Here is a 10,278-nt window from a genome sequence, read left to right on the forward strand (position 1 = left end):
GCTCTGGAGAGCATCCTACACCCTCTGAGGTGGCTGCTGGGGAAGAGAGAGGCCAGCCTGGCAGTGACACGACACACCTATTGAAGACTGATCCTTTCCTCCTCCTTTGGCTTACTCATCTCCTGATTTTCAGGTTTATAAATATGCCCTCAGGTTTGTATGGAGGGGAGGAATTTGGTTAGTGGTCACTGATAACCCAGAACAAGGAAACTACAGGGTCCTCTAAACTATAATTTAAGAAAATTAAACTATATTTTCAAGGTAAGGTAAGGTAAAATGACCTAAACATTTTCTAATTTCTAGCACTTAAAAAAAAAAAAAACTGTCTGGGGCTGTATACCTTTATTTAAAGGGGTTTGGGTAAAGACTGTCAGTGATCTTTCTTAATCCACTGTTTTTATTAGATTAAAACAATCACAAATACATGCTCATTAAAGCAAGTCATGGAATTCAGTGGCTTATAAGGAAAACATATCTACTCCCACCACCTCTCTCCTGAAGATATTAGTTTGGTGTGTACCCTTTCACAACTTTTCGTGTGTTCTTACAAATGCATCTATCAAATAAATATATATAATGAATGCATAAAACATCTGTATATAACTTGTAATAAATATATATATATACATGTACATATAGATATGTACATGCATATATGTATGCATACATAAATGCACATAGTAGGGTTTATTTACTAATTTCTGTAAAATGGTATCATACTAAATAAATTCCCTACAACTTTCATCTCTTCACTGATAATAAATGCCAGACAGTCCTCCAGGTCAATACAAACAGATCAAGCCCTTCTTTTTTAATACAATATTCCATAGCATGGCAGTGTCATAATTCATTTGACCATTGTCTTATTGCTGTACATTTAATTATTTCCATGGGGTGGGGAAGGGAGGGTGGGGTGTAGATTATAAGCTCTAAGTATAAAGAACATCCTCAAATTGGTAAGAAAAATAAAGTCCAATAAAATTTTTAAAAATGGGCAAATAGATTCACAAAGTAAGAACTGAATATGTCCAAACATATATGAAAAGAAGCTCAACTCTCTAGAGTCATAGATATGCAAATGGAAGCCATTCACTACGTTTTTTACTCATTAAATCTACAAAAATTAAAAAAAAAAATCTGTCAACACCAATTGGTGGCAGAGATAAGGCAAATCTTGTATCTTGTTGGTAGGAATGTGTATTGTGACCCAGTAGTGTCTTTCAAAAGCAAGGCCCCTTATCCTGGATACTGCAAACCCACACTGAAAATTCTAGCTGACATCATAAGGGGATCAGTATGTAAGAACCTGTGTTCAAAGATATTTGCTGCCTGTTCAACCTTCAGATCCAGTAATTTTATTTCTGATGTTCACAAGGGAGATGTCCACAAATTGATTTTAGAAACCTTAGAACAGAGGCAGGTTCATACTAAGTACTCAATAAATGTTTACTGCTGTTATTACCGAAAAACTAGAAATAAAACAAAATGTAAAAAACAAAATAACAAAAACAACAAAGGGAAGGAAAAGCAAGCCAGAAAAGCTAACCAACCATGAAACGACACCGCTTAATGTTTGTGGAGTATTTGTGACCATGAATTCCATACAGATGTCCCACTCTCCTGAGAAATAGAAGCCCCAGGAAGGTGGGGGCATCCTGTCCTGTAGGAGTTCTGGCTACCAGGCAGCATGCTGCGGTTATGCAGGGAATGTTAAAAGAAAACTCCCCTGAAGTATGGCTCTAATTATTTTCTCAAAGTATGTATACCAGACTTAATTCTGATTTTGTCCATGGAAAGCAATGCAAGCTTTTAACCTTTTCCTTACTTTACTTAAAACTACTGAACCCCTGCTCAAATTGTAATTTCAGAACACTGTTAATCCCAACATCCTCCTTTGAGGCTCTGGACAAATCATAGAAACCCTACAGCCTCACCCAGCAAATATGGATCGTGAACCCTTACAACTGCCAAAAACGATAATGATGCACAAGGTAGGCTTGGCGTTAGAGGGTTTATCAGCCCCATCTGAGGCATGGCGCATGACAGGGCAGGAAGGTGTGCAGAGGAGAGGATTGTACATTATCATACTGTTATGTGATCAAGTACTAAAAATAAAAGGAATGAATTTCCTTAAGAGGAGGTGACATTTGCGTCTTGAAGGATGAGTGGACTTATTTCTTGGTGGATGAGCATTCATATGGGGGAACAAAATACGCAAGCACATGGAGGTTGGAAAGGTTTAAAATAATGCTTGGTACGTAGTGTATTACAAATAATTGTTGAGAAAAAATTAATAAATCTCGGTAAGAGGTACTGATGGTCAAGACTAAGTAATGGACAGAAGGAATAGAAAGGAACAGCTGGAATATTGAGATAAATATTTTTGAGGTACAATTTAGGTAGTTTTGGTGACCACTTGGATGTGGGAGATGCAGAAACAGGAAGCATCTGCAACATAGTGGTGAACAGCTACCCTCTGAAGTCACACAGCCCCGGGCCCTGTGAGCAGGTGATTTACCATCAATCTAAACTTAATTTTCTCCCTCTATGAAATCAGACTGCTAATGCATTAAAACCTCATAGAGCTGTTTTAATGCTTAAATCATAAAATGCACATCAAATGCTTAACCCAGTGCCCAACAGCTAGTAAGTCCTCAATAAATGCTCCTTATATTATTATGACTCAAACAGTAAGGATGAGAGAGAGAGATGAAGACAGACAGGGACAGAAAGGTTTATGGTGTTATTCACCAAGATGGTATGCATGATGTTGAAGGGATGGAGGGAAGACAGCAAGTTCCATTTTGAACCAAGTTTGAGAAACCTGCAGGATATCATGAGAGATATCTAGTTGGGAAATTATTCTGGATCTCCTGTGAGCAGTTTTGAGATGCTTAGTGCATAAGTCATGAGGCCAGATAAGATCACCCACAGAGAATAGAAGGAGAAGAGGAGATCAAGACAGCAATTCTGCAGACCCTAACATTCAAGGGTCAGCTTGCTGGAGGAGGAGCCAGCAAGGGAAACCAAGAAAATAATCGTGTTCCAGAACAGATATGGTGATAGATGTGTCCTATAATACTGTGAAAGCTGGACATCTATCCGCAGAATGTTCTTGTGTCTGAAGTGTTATTTACAGCACTTGCACATACATTACCTATTTTAATGTTCCTAGCAATCATCTCAGTGGCTTCCTCAGTTATCAGAAATTGAAGCTTGGTTTTCAAATGGCAGAGCTAAGACTTGAAACCACATCTTTCTGCTCCAAATCCACTGCTCTTTCCACTGTCTCCAGTTGTTAAAAAAAAAAAAAAAAAAAAAAAGCCAAGTGGAATGTAGATTTGAGCTACCTTGTTTGTAATTCTTGAGTTAGATGACCTGCTGAGATGCTGTGATGATCTACTTATCAGTCTCTTCAATCCTACCCATGACTGGAAATTTCTGTTGGCATCTGATCTTTGGCACGGCCCCCAGACGACCTAGCAGAGCAGTCCTGCAGGGCCACAGAGTTGAGGAATAGGCCCCCTTCTCAGGGCAGGTGAGGAGAGAATGATGGAGCACAGAGGTTCTTGCAGGTTATCCCAGCGGGGTTGGGATTATATTGGCCTCATGTTGCCCCAGGGGTCTTCAGCATTTGTGTCCATTTCTCCTTCACTGGATGAGAGGGCACGGGCTCTGAAGTTGGGCTAGTCTGATTTTAAATTCTGGTTCTGCCACTTGCCAGCCATGTGACCTTGGGTGTGTCATTTAACTCTTAAAAGACTCAGTTTCCTTTCCTAGGAAATGGGTCTAGTGATATATTTCCAAGGGAAGAATTATTTATGTTTGGCAAACAATTGATGCTCAAGAAGAATTGGTTGAGTCTTGATTGAGATTAAAACTCTTCACTGGCTCTCTGTTGCTCTGGGGTAAGAATTCCTTCATCTTAACTGGGCTAAAAAGCCTTGCGCGGTCCATCTCTATCTTGCTGTCCAGCCTCCTCTTGTAGCATGGATTTCCTATGCTCTTGGCTCCAGCCATACTGGCCTTCTTTCTGTCCCGCCTCGCTGTGTACTTTCTTACCATACAGCCTTTTCATGTGCTACTCCCTCTGTCTAGAATGTTCCCTCCTTCCCCTCCTTTGCCCACTTAACTCCTACTCACCTTTTAGAACTCAGTTCACATGTCCCTAACTCCAGAGAAGCCTTTTCTAGTTTCTAGACCAAGTTGGCCTCTGTATACTTCTTCCTAGTTGCACTTATAGGTAAAATTTTCTCATTGATTTGTGTGGATTTCAGTACTGGTCTGGGAAGGTTGAGACTTTGTCTGTTTTTGTTATCTTTGAATTCTTGGTGGCTGGTACACTGTCTGTCACATAGTATATTCTCAATATTTGTTGACTAAATGAGTGAATGATATAATATATGCAAATTACTAGACAGTTGCAGACTCTCAATAAATGTTAGTTGGCTTCATAGCTTTCAGAAGTGTGTCAGCGATCTCTTGTGGCTACAAAGCTCTGGATCTCTCTGGAAGACAATATTGTGTTATGAAATGATATGGCACTTAGAGCTGCACTGAAACTGAGTTTGAATGCCAGCTTTGATTACTATAAATGGACAAATCTGAAACCTCTCTGACCTTCAGTTTCCTCATCTACAGAATGGGACAATCATCCCTTACAGGGCTGTTGTTGATGTTCTTTCAGATATTTACAGAGTACCTCCTGTGTGTTGGGCACTGTTCTTGCCACTGGGTGCAGAGGGTGATGGGAGTAGTAATCAGTGAGGTCTGAAAGCTGACAGGGGCCAGATCATGTAGGGTTTTATGTGTCACTATGAGGACCTTTATTCTGAATGAGGTGAAGAGGGTTTTGGATAAAGCAGTGACATGGGGTTACTCTGGCTGCTATGTTCAGAATAGATTATAGGGATGCAGGGGAGGACGAGGGAGACCAGTTAGATGAGAGACACTGGTAGCTTGAATCAGAGAGGTAGCAGTGGAAGTAGTGAGGAGTAGTTGGGTTCTATATTGTATTTTTAAGGTAGAGCTGATTTGCTAATAGCTTGGATGTAGGGTAGTAAGGAAAGAGAGGACTCAAAGGTGAATTGTGGACAACAGGAAGAATGGAGTTGCTGTTTACTAAGATGGAGAAGATTTCAGGAGACAAGTCAGTTTGGTACCTGGTGTGGGAATAATGATTTTGTTTTTGGACATCATAAATTTAAGATGCCGAGTAGAGATATCCAATGGCAGTTGGATATGTAAGTCTGGAGTTTGCAAAAGAGATCTGGAATGGAGATATAAATTTGGGAATCACCTGCAAAAATATGCTGTTTAAAGCCATGAGACTGGATAAGAACAACCACCAGTCTCATGTTTATAAATGTAGATTTAAAAACAGAAACATTAGATCCAAGGACTCCCATTTAGAGGTTGAGATGGTAGGGAATGCCAGCAAAGGAGTCTGATAAGCTAGGGAAGTAGGGGGAAAGCCAATGGAAGTAAAAAATGAGGAAAGTGTTCAAGGGGGAGGGAGTAGCCCATTAGTGTCAAATGCTATTGAAAAGTCAAGCAGAATGAGATCTGAGAATTGAACATTGGATTTAGCAGTGTGAAGGCTAATATTTTTGTTATTATGTGCATTTATATATGTAACAGAGGAAGAAAAAAATTTAAACCATAGTGACCTTCTAGGAAAGCTGTCTTTCAGTGAAGGGAAATCTCTTTGCATCAGCAGAGTCTAGATTATTATATGCAGGAATATTCCTGGAGCCTTCGGTAGTAGCATCTGAGGTAAGCTGGACCCTTTTTATAAAGGACAAAAAGGATCTGTACTGGGGGTTAGACTGGGTGTCTTGGAAGGAAAGAGATGAGGAGGAGGGATGAAATCAGAATGAGTGTAGGAGATTATTGAGATGATCTGAGGCTGGGGTTGTGGAGCACTGAAAAATGACTGATGATTAGGGCCAAAGAGCCCTGAAGAACTGGAATGGTAATGTTTAAATTTGGTAGTGAATTGAGAGGATGAAACCATCTCACCTGTGGCTAAATCTCTAAGTCCATCACTCACACTGATACCTTTTAAGAGTGTGATTTTGGGGGACACCTGAGTGGCTCAGTTGGTTTGACTGAGTTCATGTTCTCAGGGTCCTGGGATCAAGCCCCGCTTTGGGCACCCTGCTCAGTGAGGAGTCTGTTTGTCCCTCTCTCCCTACCCCTATACCTGCTCATGCTCTCTCTCTGTCAAATAAATAAATAAAATCTTAAAAAAAAAAGAGTGTAATTTTTGTTTTTTTTTGGTAAAAAATGAGGGAGGGGTTGAACTTCATGCATGTGTTAATGTGAGGTAGATCACATGCAAGATGTCTGAGAAAGACAATCCATCAACCAGAAAGCAGCAGAGGAAGGAATTCAGAGCTGCGGATGAGTATGGGAGTGCTAGCCTCCCTGGAAATTGCAGGAAATTTTGCCGAGAAGGCTCTGGACTTTTCCAGAGTGTGGAATGGGAGGCTTATGGTGGTCCTACCTAGGTGACAATATCCAGGGACTTCTGAGCTTCAATTTATAAGGCACCAGCCATATGACAGCCTATACAAATGTTATTTTTCTTCCTCCATCTCAGCTCCTTTCTAATCACATTTAGGCAGTTCTCCAGACATTTTATCACTAACCACCATGATTACTGACAATGGTATCAGCTGCAGTTGGCACTATAGAGTAGAAGGTAAGACAAGGTCTTTGTTTCCCAGGTGCTTGCAGCTGGGATGGGGAGACAATGTTAAGGCAAGTCAGGGTGAACTCAAAGGTGAGGTCGCATGGCTCAGGCTATCTGGGCTGTGGAATTGCTTGGTCAGTCGATGCCTTGTATTGTTTTGGCCTTTCAAGTATTCACCTGTTCTCTCAATAGAGCAATGAGTTCATCAATGTAAGTACTGCTAAAGCAAGCATCCCCAAATTTCAGTGACTTAATCTAACAAAGATTCAGTTCTTACTTATTTCCCAGTCCAATGTGGATCAGCTGGAGTTGGAAAAGTAGGATGCTCACCACACACTGTCACTCAGAAACCCAGGCCCTTTCTTTCTAGTGGCTCCTCCACCTTAGAGTCCTCTGCATCTGTCTAGCCACCAGATGAAGAGAGTGTGTGTCAGGGATTCCCTGACCTTAGTTGCCTGTATCCAGTAGTGGCACATCACTTCCACTCATATGCTGTGGCATGAGGTGTCCCCTCGATGCAAGGGAGGTGGATAATGTGCTTTAGCTGAGTACCCATGAAGAGGCCCTGGGTCTAGTGGGCATCCAAATTTTAAATAATACCTGCCATAGGCCAGGAGTGGGGAAATAACATCATTCTACAGGGAGGGAACTAGCAGAGAACGTGTCGAGGCCTGGATGCAGGAACCAAAATTTCAATTCATCTTACTTCATAAGAGACAAATTAAAAACACAAATGAGATGGTTAGTGCATTAAATCTGCTTTATAGCTCAGCACCTGATGTGAAGGGATCCCATCAAGCCTCTTTCATTAACATTTTAGCATTTGTTTATAGAAATAATTGTGTGCCTGTTTAGGTGGTAAAAGCAGTCTCTTCTAAATAGGCTTCTGGACCAAGCCAAGTTCTAAACTACTTTTATCGTTGGACTAACATTGGGGAAGCTGTAGTTCCTTAAGCAGAATTTGGGAGCTTTGAGGACATTTTTAGCAAAAACTGTCTGAAGGAAAATGGAACCTAAGTATGGGAAAATATGGAGTAAGGGTAAGAGCATGTGCTTTTTCTTTTTAGGAGATCGATCAGGTATTCAATCCAATGGATAATTTTCAGGCACAAACCCAGTATCAGTTACTGTGGGTATAAAAATGAACAATTCTTTTTCTAATCCCCATAAGAGAATAATCACTTTGAATAACATATAAATAAGAGGCTTTAGAGTTCACTAAAATAGCACGGTTAGCCAAACCTTATCATCCTCAAACAAAATGTTGAGACAGGCATCTTTCTCCTATTTTGTGGCCGAGCTGGAGAATTTGAAGAGAAGCCTAAGCAGGTACTGTGAGAAGCTAGGTGAGCAAGAGAGGAATTCCACAGATGGTTTATAAACTATACATACCATTTTCAAAAGAATACTGACATCTTGGGGTAAAACCTTATATTTCTGTTGTGTACTAGTCATATGCTGTTGCTTGAAAGTATATCAACAGTACAGCCTTGAAATATGAGATTTCTTTTAATTAACATTCTCATGAACCTTATCACCAGGCTCAATGTGATATTTTTCTTGATATACTCGCTCTTTTGCCTGAGGCTGCCTACAGGAGGCCATGTCCCAACTTTCCCATAAAAATGACTTCCACATTCCACATCCCAATTACTCTGACGGACCTGCCCAAGATGCCTATAAAACTCTACTACAGTCTACACCACCTTCTAACTAATATTCGACATGTGTTTTTGATCATTGAATCAGATTTTCAAAAGTCAGAATGGTTTTCCACGTGGAGTTTGAGTAAACATATAAACCTTTGTTATTTATATACATGGTTCAAAAAATAATATATGAGGCCAAGGTTGTGGAAAGAGCATTGGACTTGGAGTCGGCTGAGCTCAGGGCTCAGTTCAGCCACTTATTCTCAGAGTGACATTGGGAAGGTTAGCTAATCTTTTTGAGTCTCAATTTCCTGATTTGTAGTTACCTCCAGGGTTACTGTGAGACTTACGTGAGCAAATGCATGCCAGGGACTCACATAGTGAGGGGCTTATATTAGATGCTTAGGAGATAAACTTGCCTTTGCCTTTATTTGGTGCTTTTAGGTGCCAAGGAAGAAGCACATTCAGGTTAAACTTACTGGAAGTGCTTTTGGTTACAGTTGACAGAGAACTTTCACTAAATGATTTAAACAGTATAATAAATGTATTGGCTCATTTATGTGAAAATTCCAGATGTGGGACATCAGGCATGGTTTGATCCAGAGGTTCAAAATGTCATTAGGATTGCAAAGCTATTTTCCCATGACTCTCCTTCACATTTGGCTTCATCCTTAGGTTGACTTCTCTTGTGTCACTTGGCTGCCTGCTGCCCCAGGGCTATTGTTTCCTTCTTCACATCCAGGGGGGAAGATAGCTTCTCCTGTCCCAAACATCAAACAATAGTTATGAACTCCCTCTGGTTAGGTCATGGGCCCCTCACTGAATCTATCTATCACTGTGACTGGGGAAATCTGATTCCTTGATTGGCTTAGATCAGTCAGGGCTAACTTCTAAAGCTGGGGGTGGAGTTAAAGCTTCTCAAACAACAAAGTTGGGGAATTTCTTTTCTTCTTAAGAATGGGAGAGAGTATTGGATATTGAGACAATCCACTGGCAAACCCACTCCTTTGGTTTCCCCCTTTCTTTCCATACATACACCTTCAAAAGTTCCTGCCTACGTGAACCACACCTATCTCTTCCACAGAAGGTAAGGCCCCAAGTCTCATCTTGAGCTCCAGATCTGGGATCTGCTGATGTACCTTCTTCTAGGTCAGTTTTTGGATGGAACTCTTCACAGTCTGGTAATTTATGGCTACATAATATTGTCCACTCTCATGGAAGAGCCTGCAAATAGTCCCTATTATCCAATCTCCCAGTATTCCCTTTACTCCTGCGTTTTGACCGGGCTCATGGCTTCCCAGCTAGATGCTATCTTTCCCAGCTTTCTTTGCACCTCTGTGTGGCCATGAGTCCAAATTCTCAACAGTAGGATGTGACCAAAAATCACACACGCAACTTCCCCACTGCGTACTTCAAATACATTATTTGTCCTCTATCTCTTCTCAGTCTCCCTTCCTGATAGCAAGAATGCCATGTGGTGGTGAGCCAGTCACGCAGAGGAGCACCATCACTTAGTGTTCTCAAAGAACATCAACATCACCTGGGAGATCATTAGAAATGCATTATTTTGGGGTCCCATTCAGATGTATGGATTCAGAAACTATGGGACTGAGGCCCAGAAAGCCCTAGTTTTAAAAAACTTAATAGTTTTATAAAGATAATTTGAGGATGCTAATTTAGTTGGGGAAAGGAAGTGATTTTTAATAATCTGGCATTATTTGTGAGATGGGGAAGCAGTGAATATGGGTGGAGACAAGACCCTGCTCCTAAAAATCACCTCCTAACATTGCCAAATTCATTCACACTTACAGCAGAGCAAGAATTTTACATTCCAGTAAGGAAAGGTAACAGAAACTTCTGTCTTAGTCTGAAATAATGAAAGAGCTTGTAGCAGAACGAAATTGCTACCAAGAAAAACTTGAAAAGTTAGAT

The sequence above is a fragment of the Ursus americanus genome, chromosome 9 (assembly GCF_024610735.1).
Source record: "Ursus americanus isolate L20-20 chromosome 9, mUrsAme1.1.p, whole genome shotgun sequence".
In the NCBI taxonomy this organism is placed as follows: Eukaryota; Metazoa; Chordata; class Mammalia; order Carnivora; family Ursidae; genus Ursus; species Ursus americanus.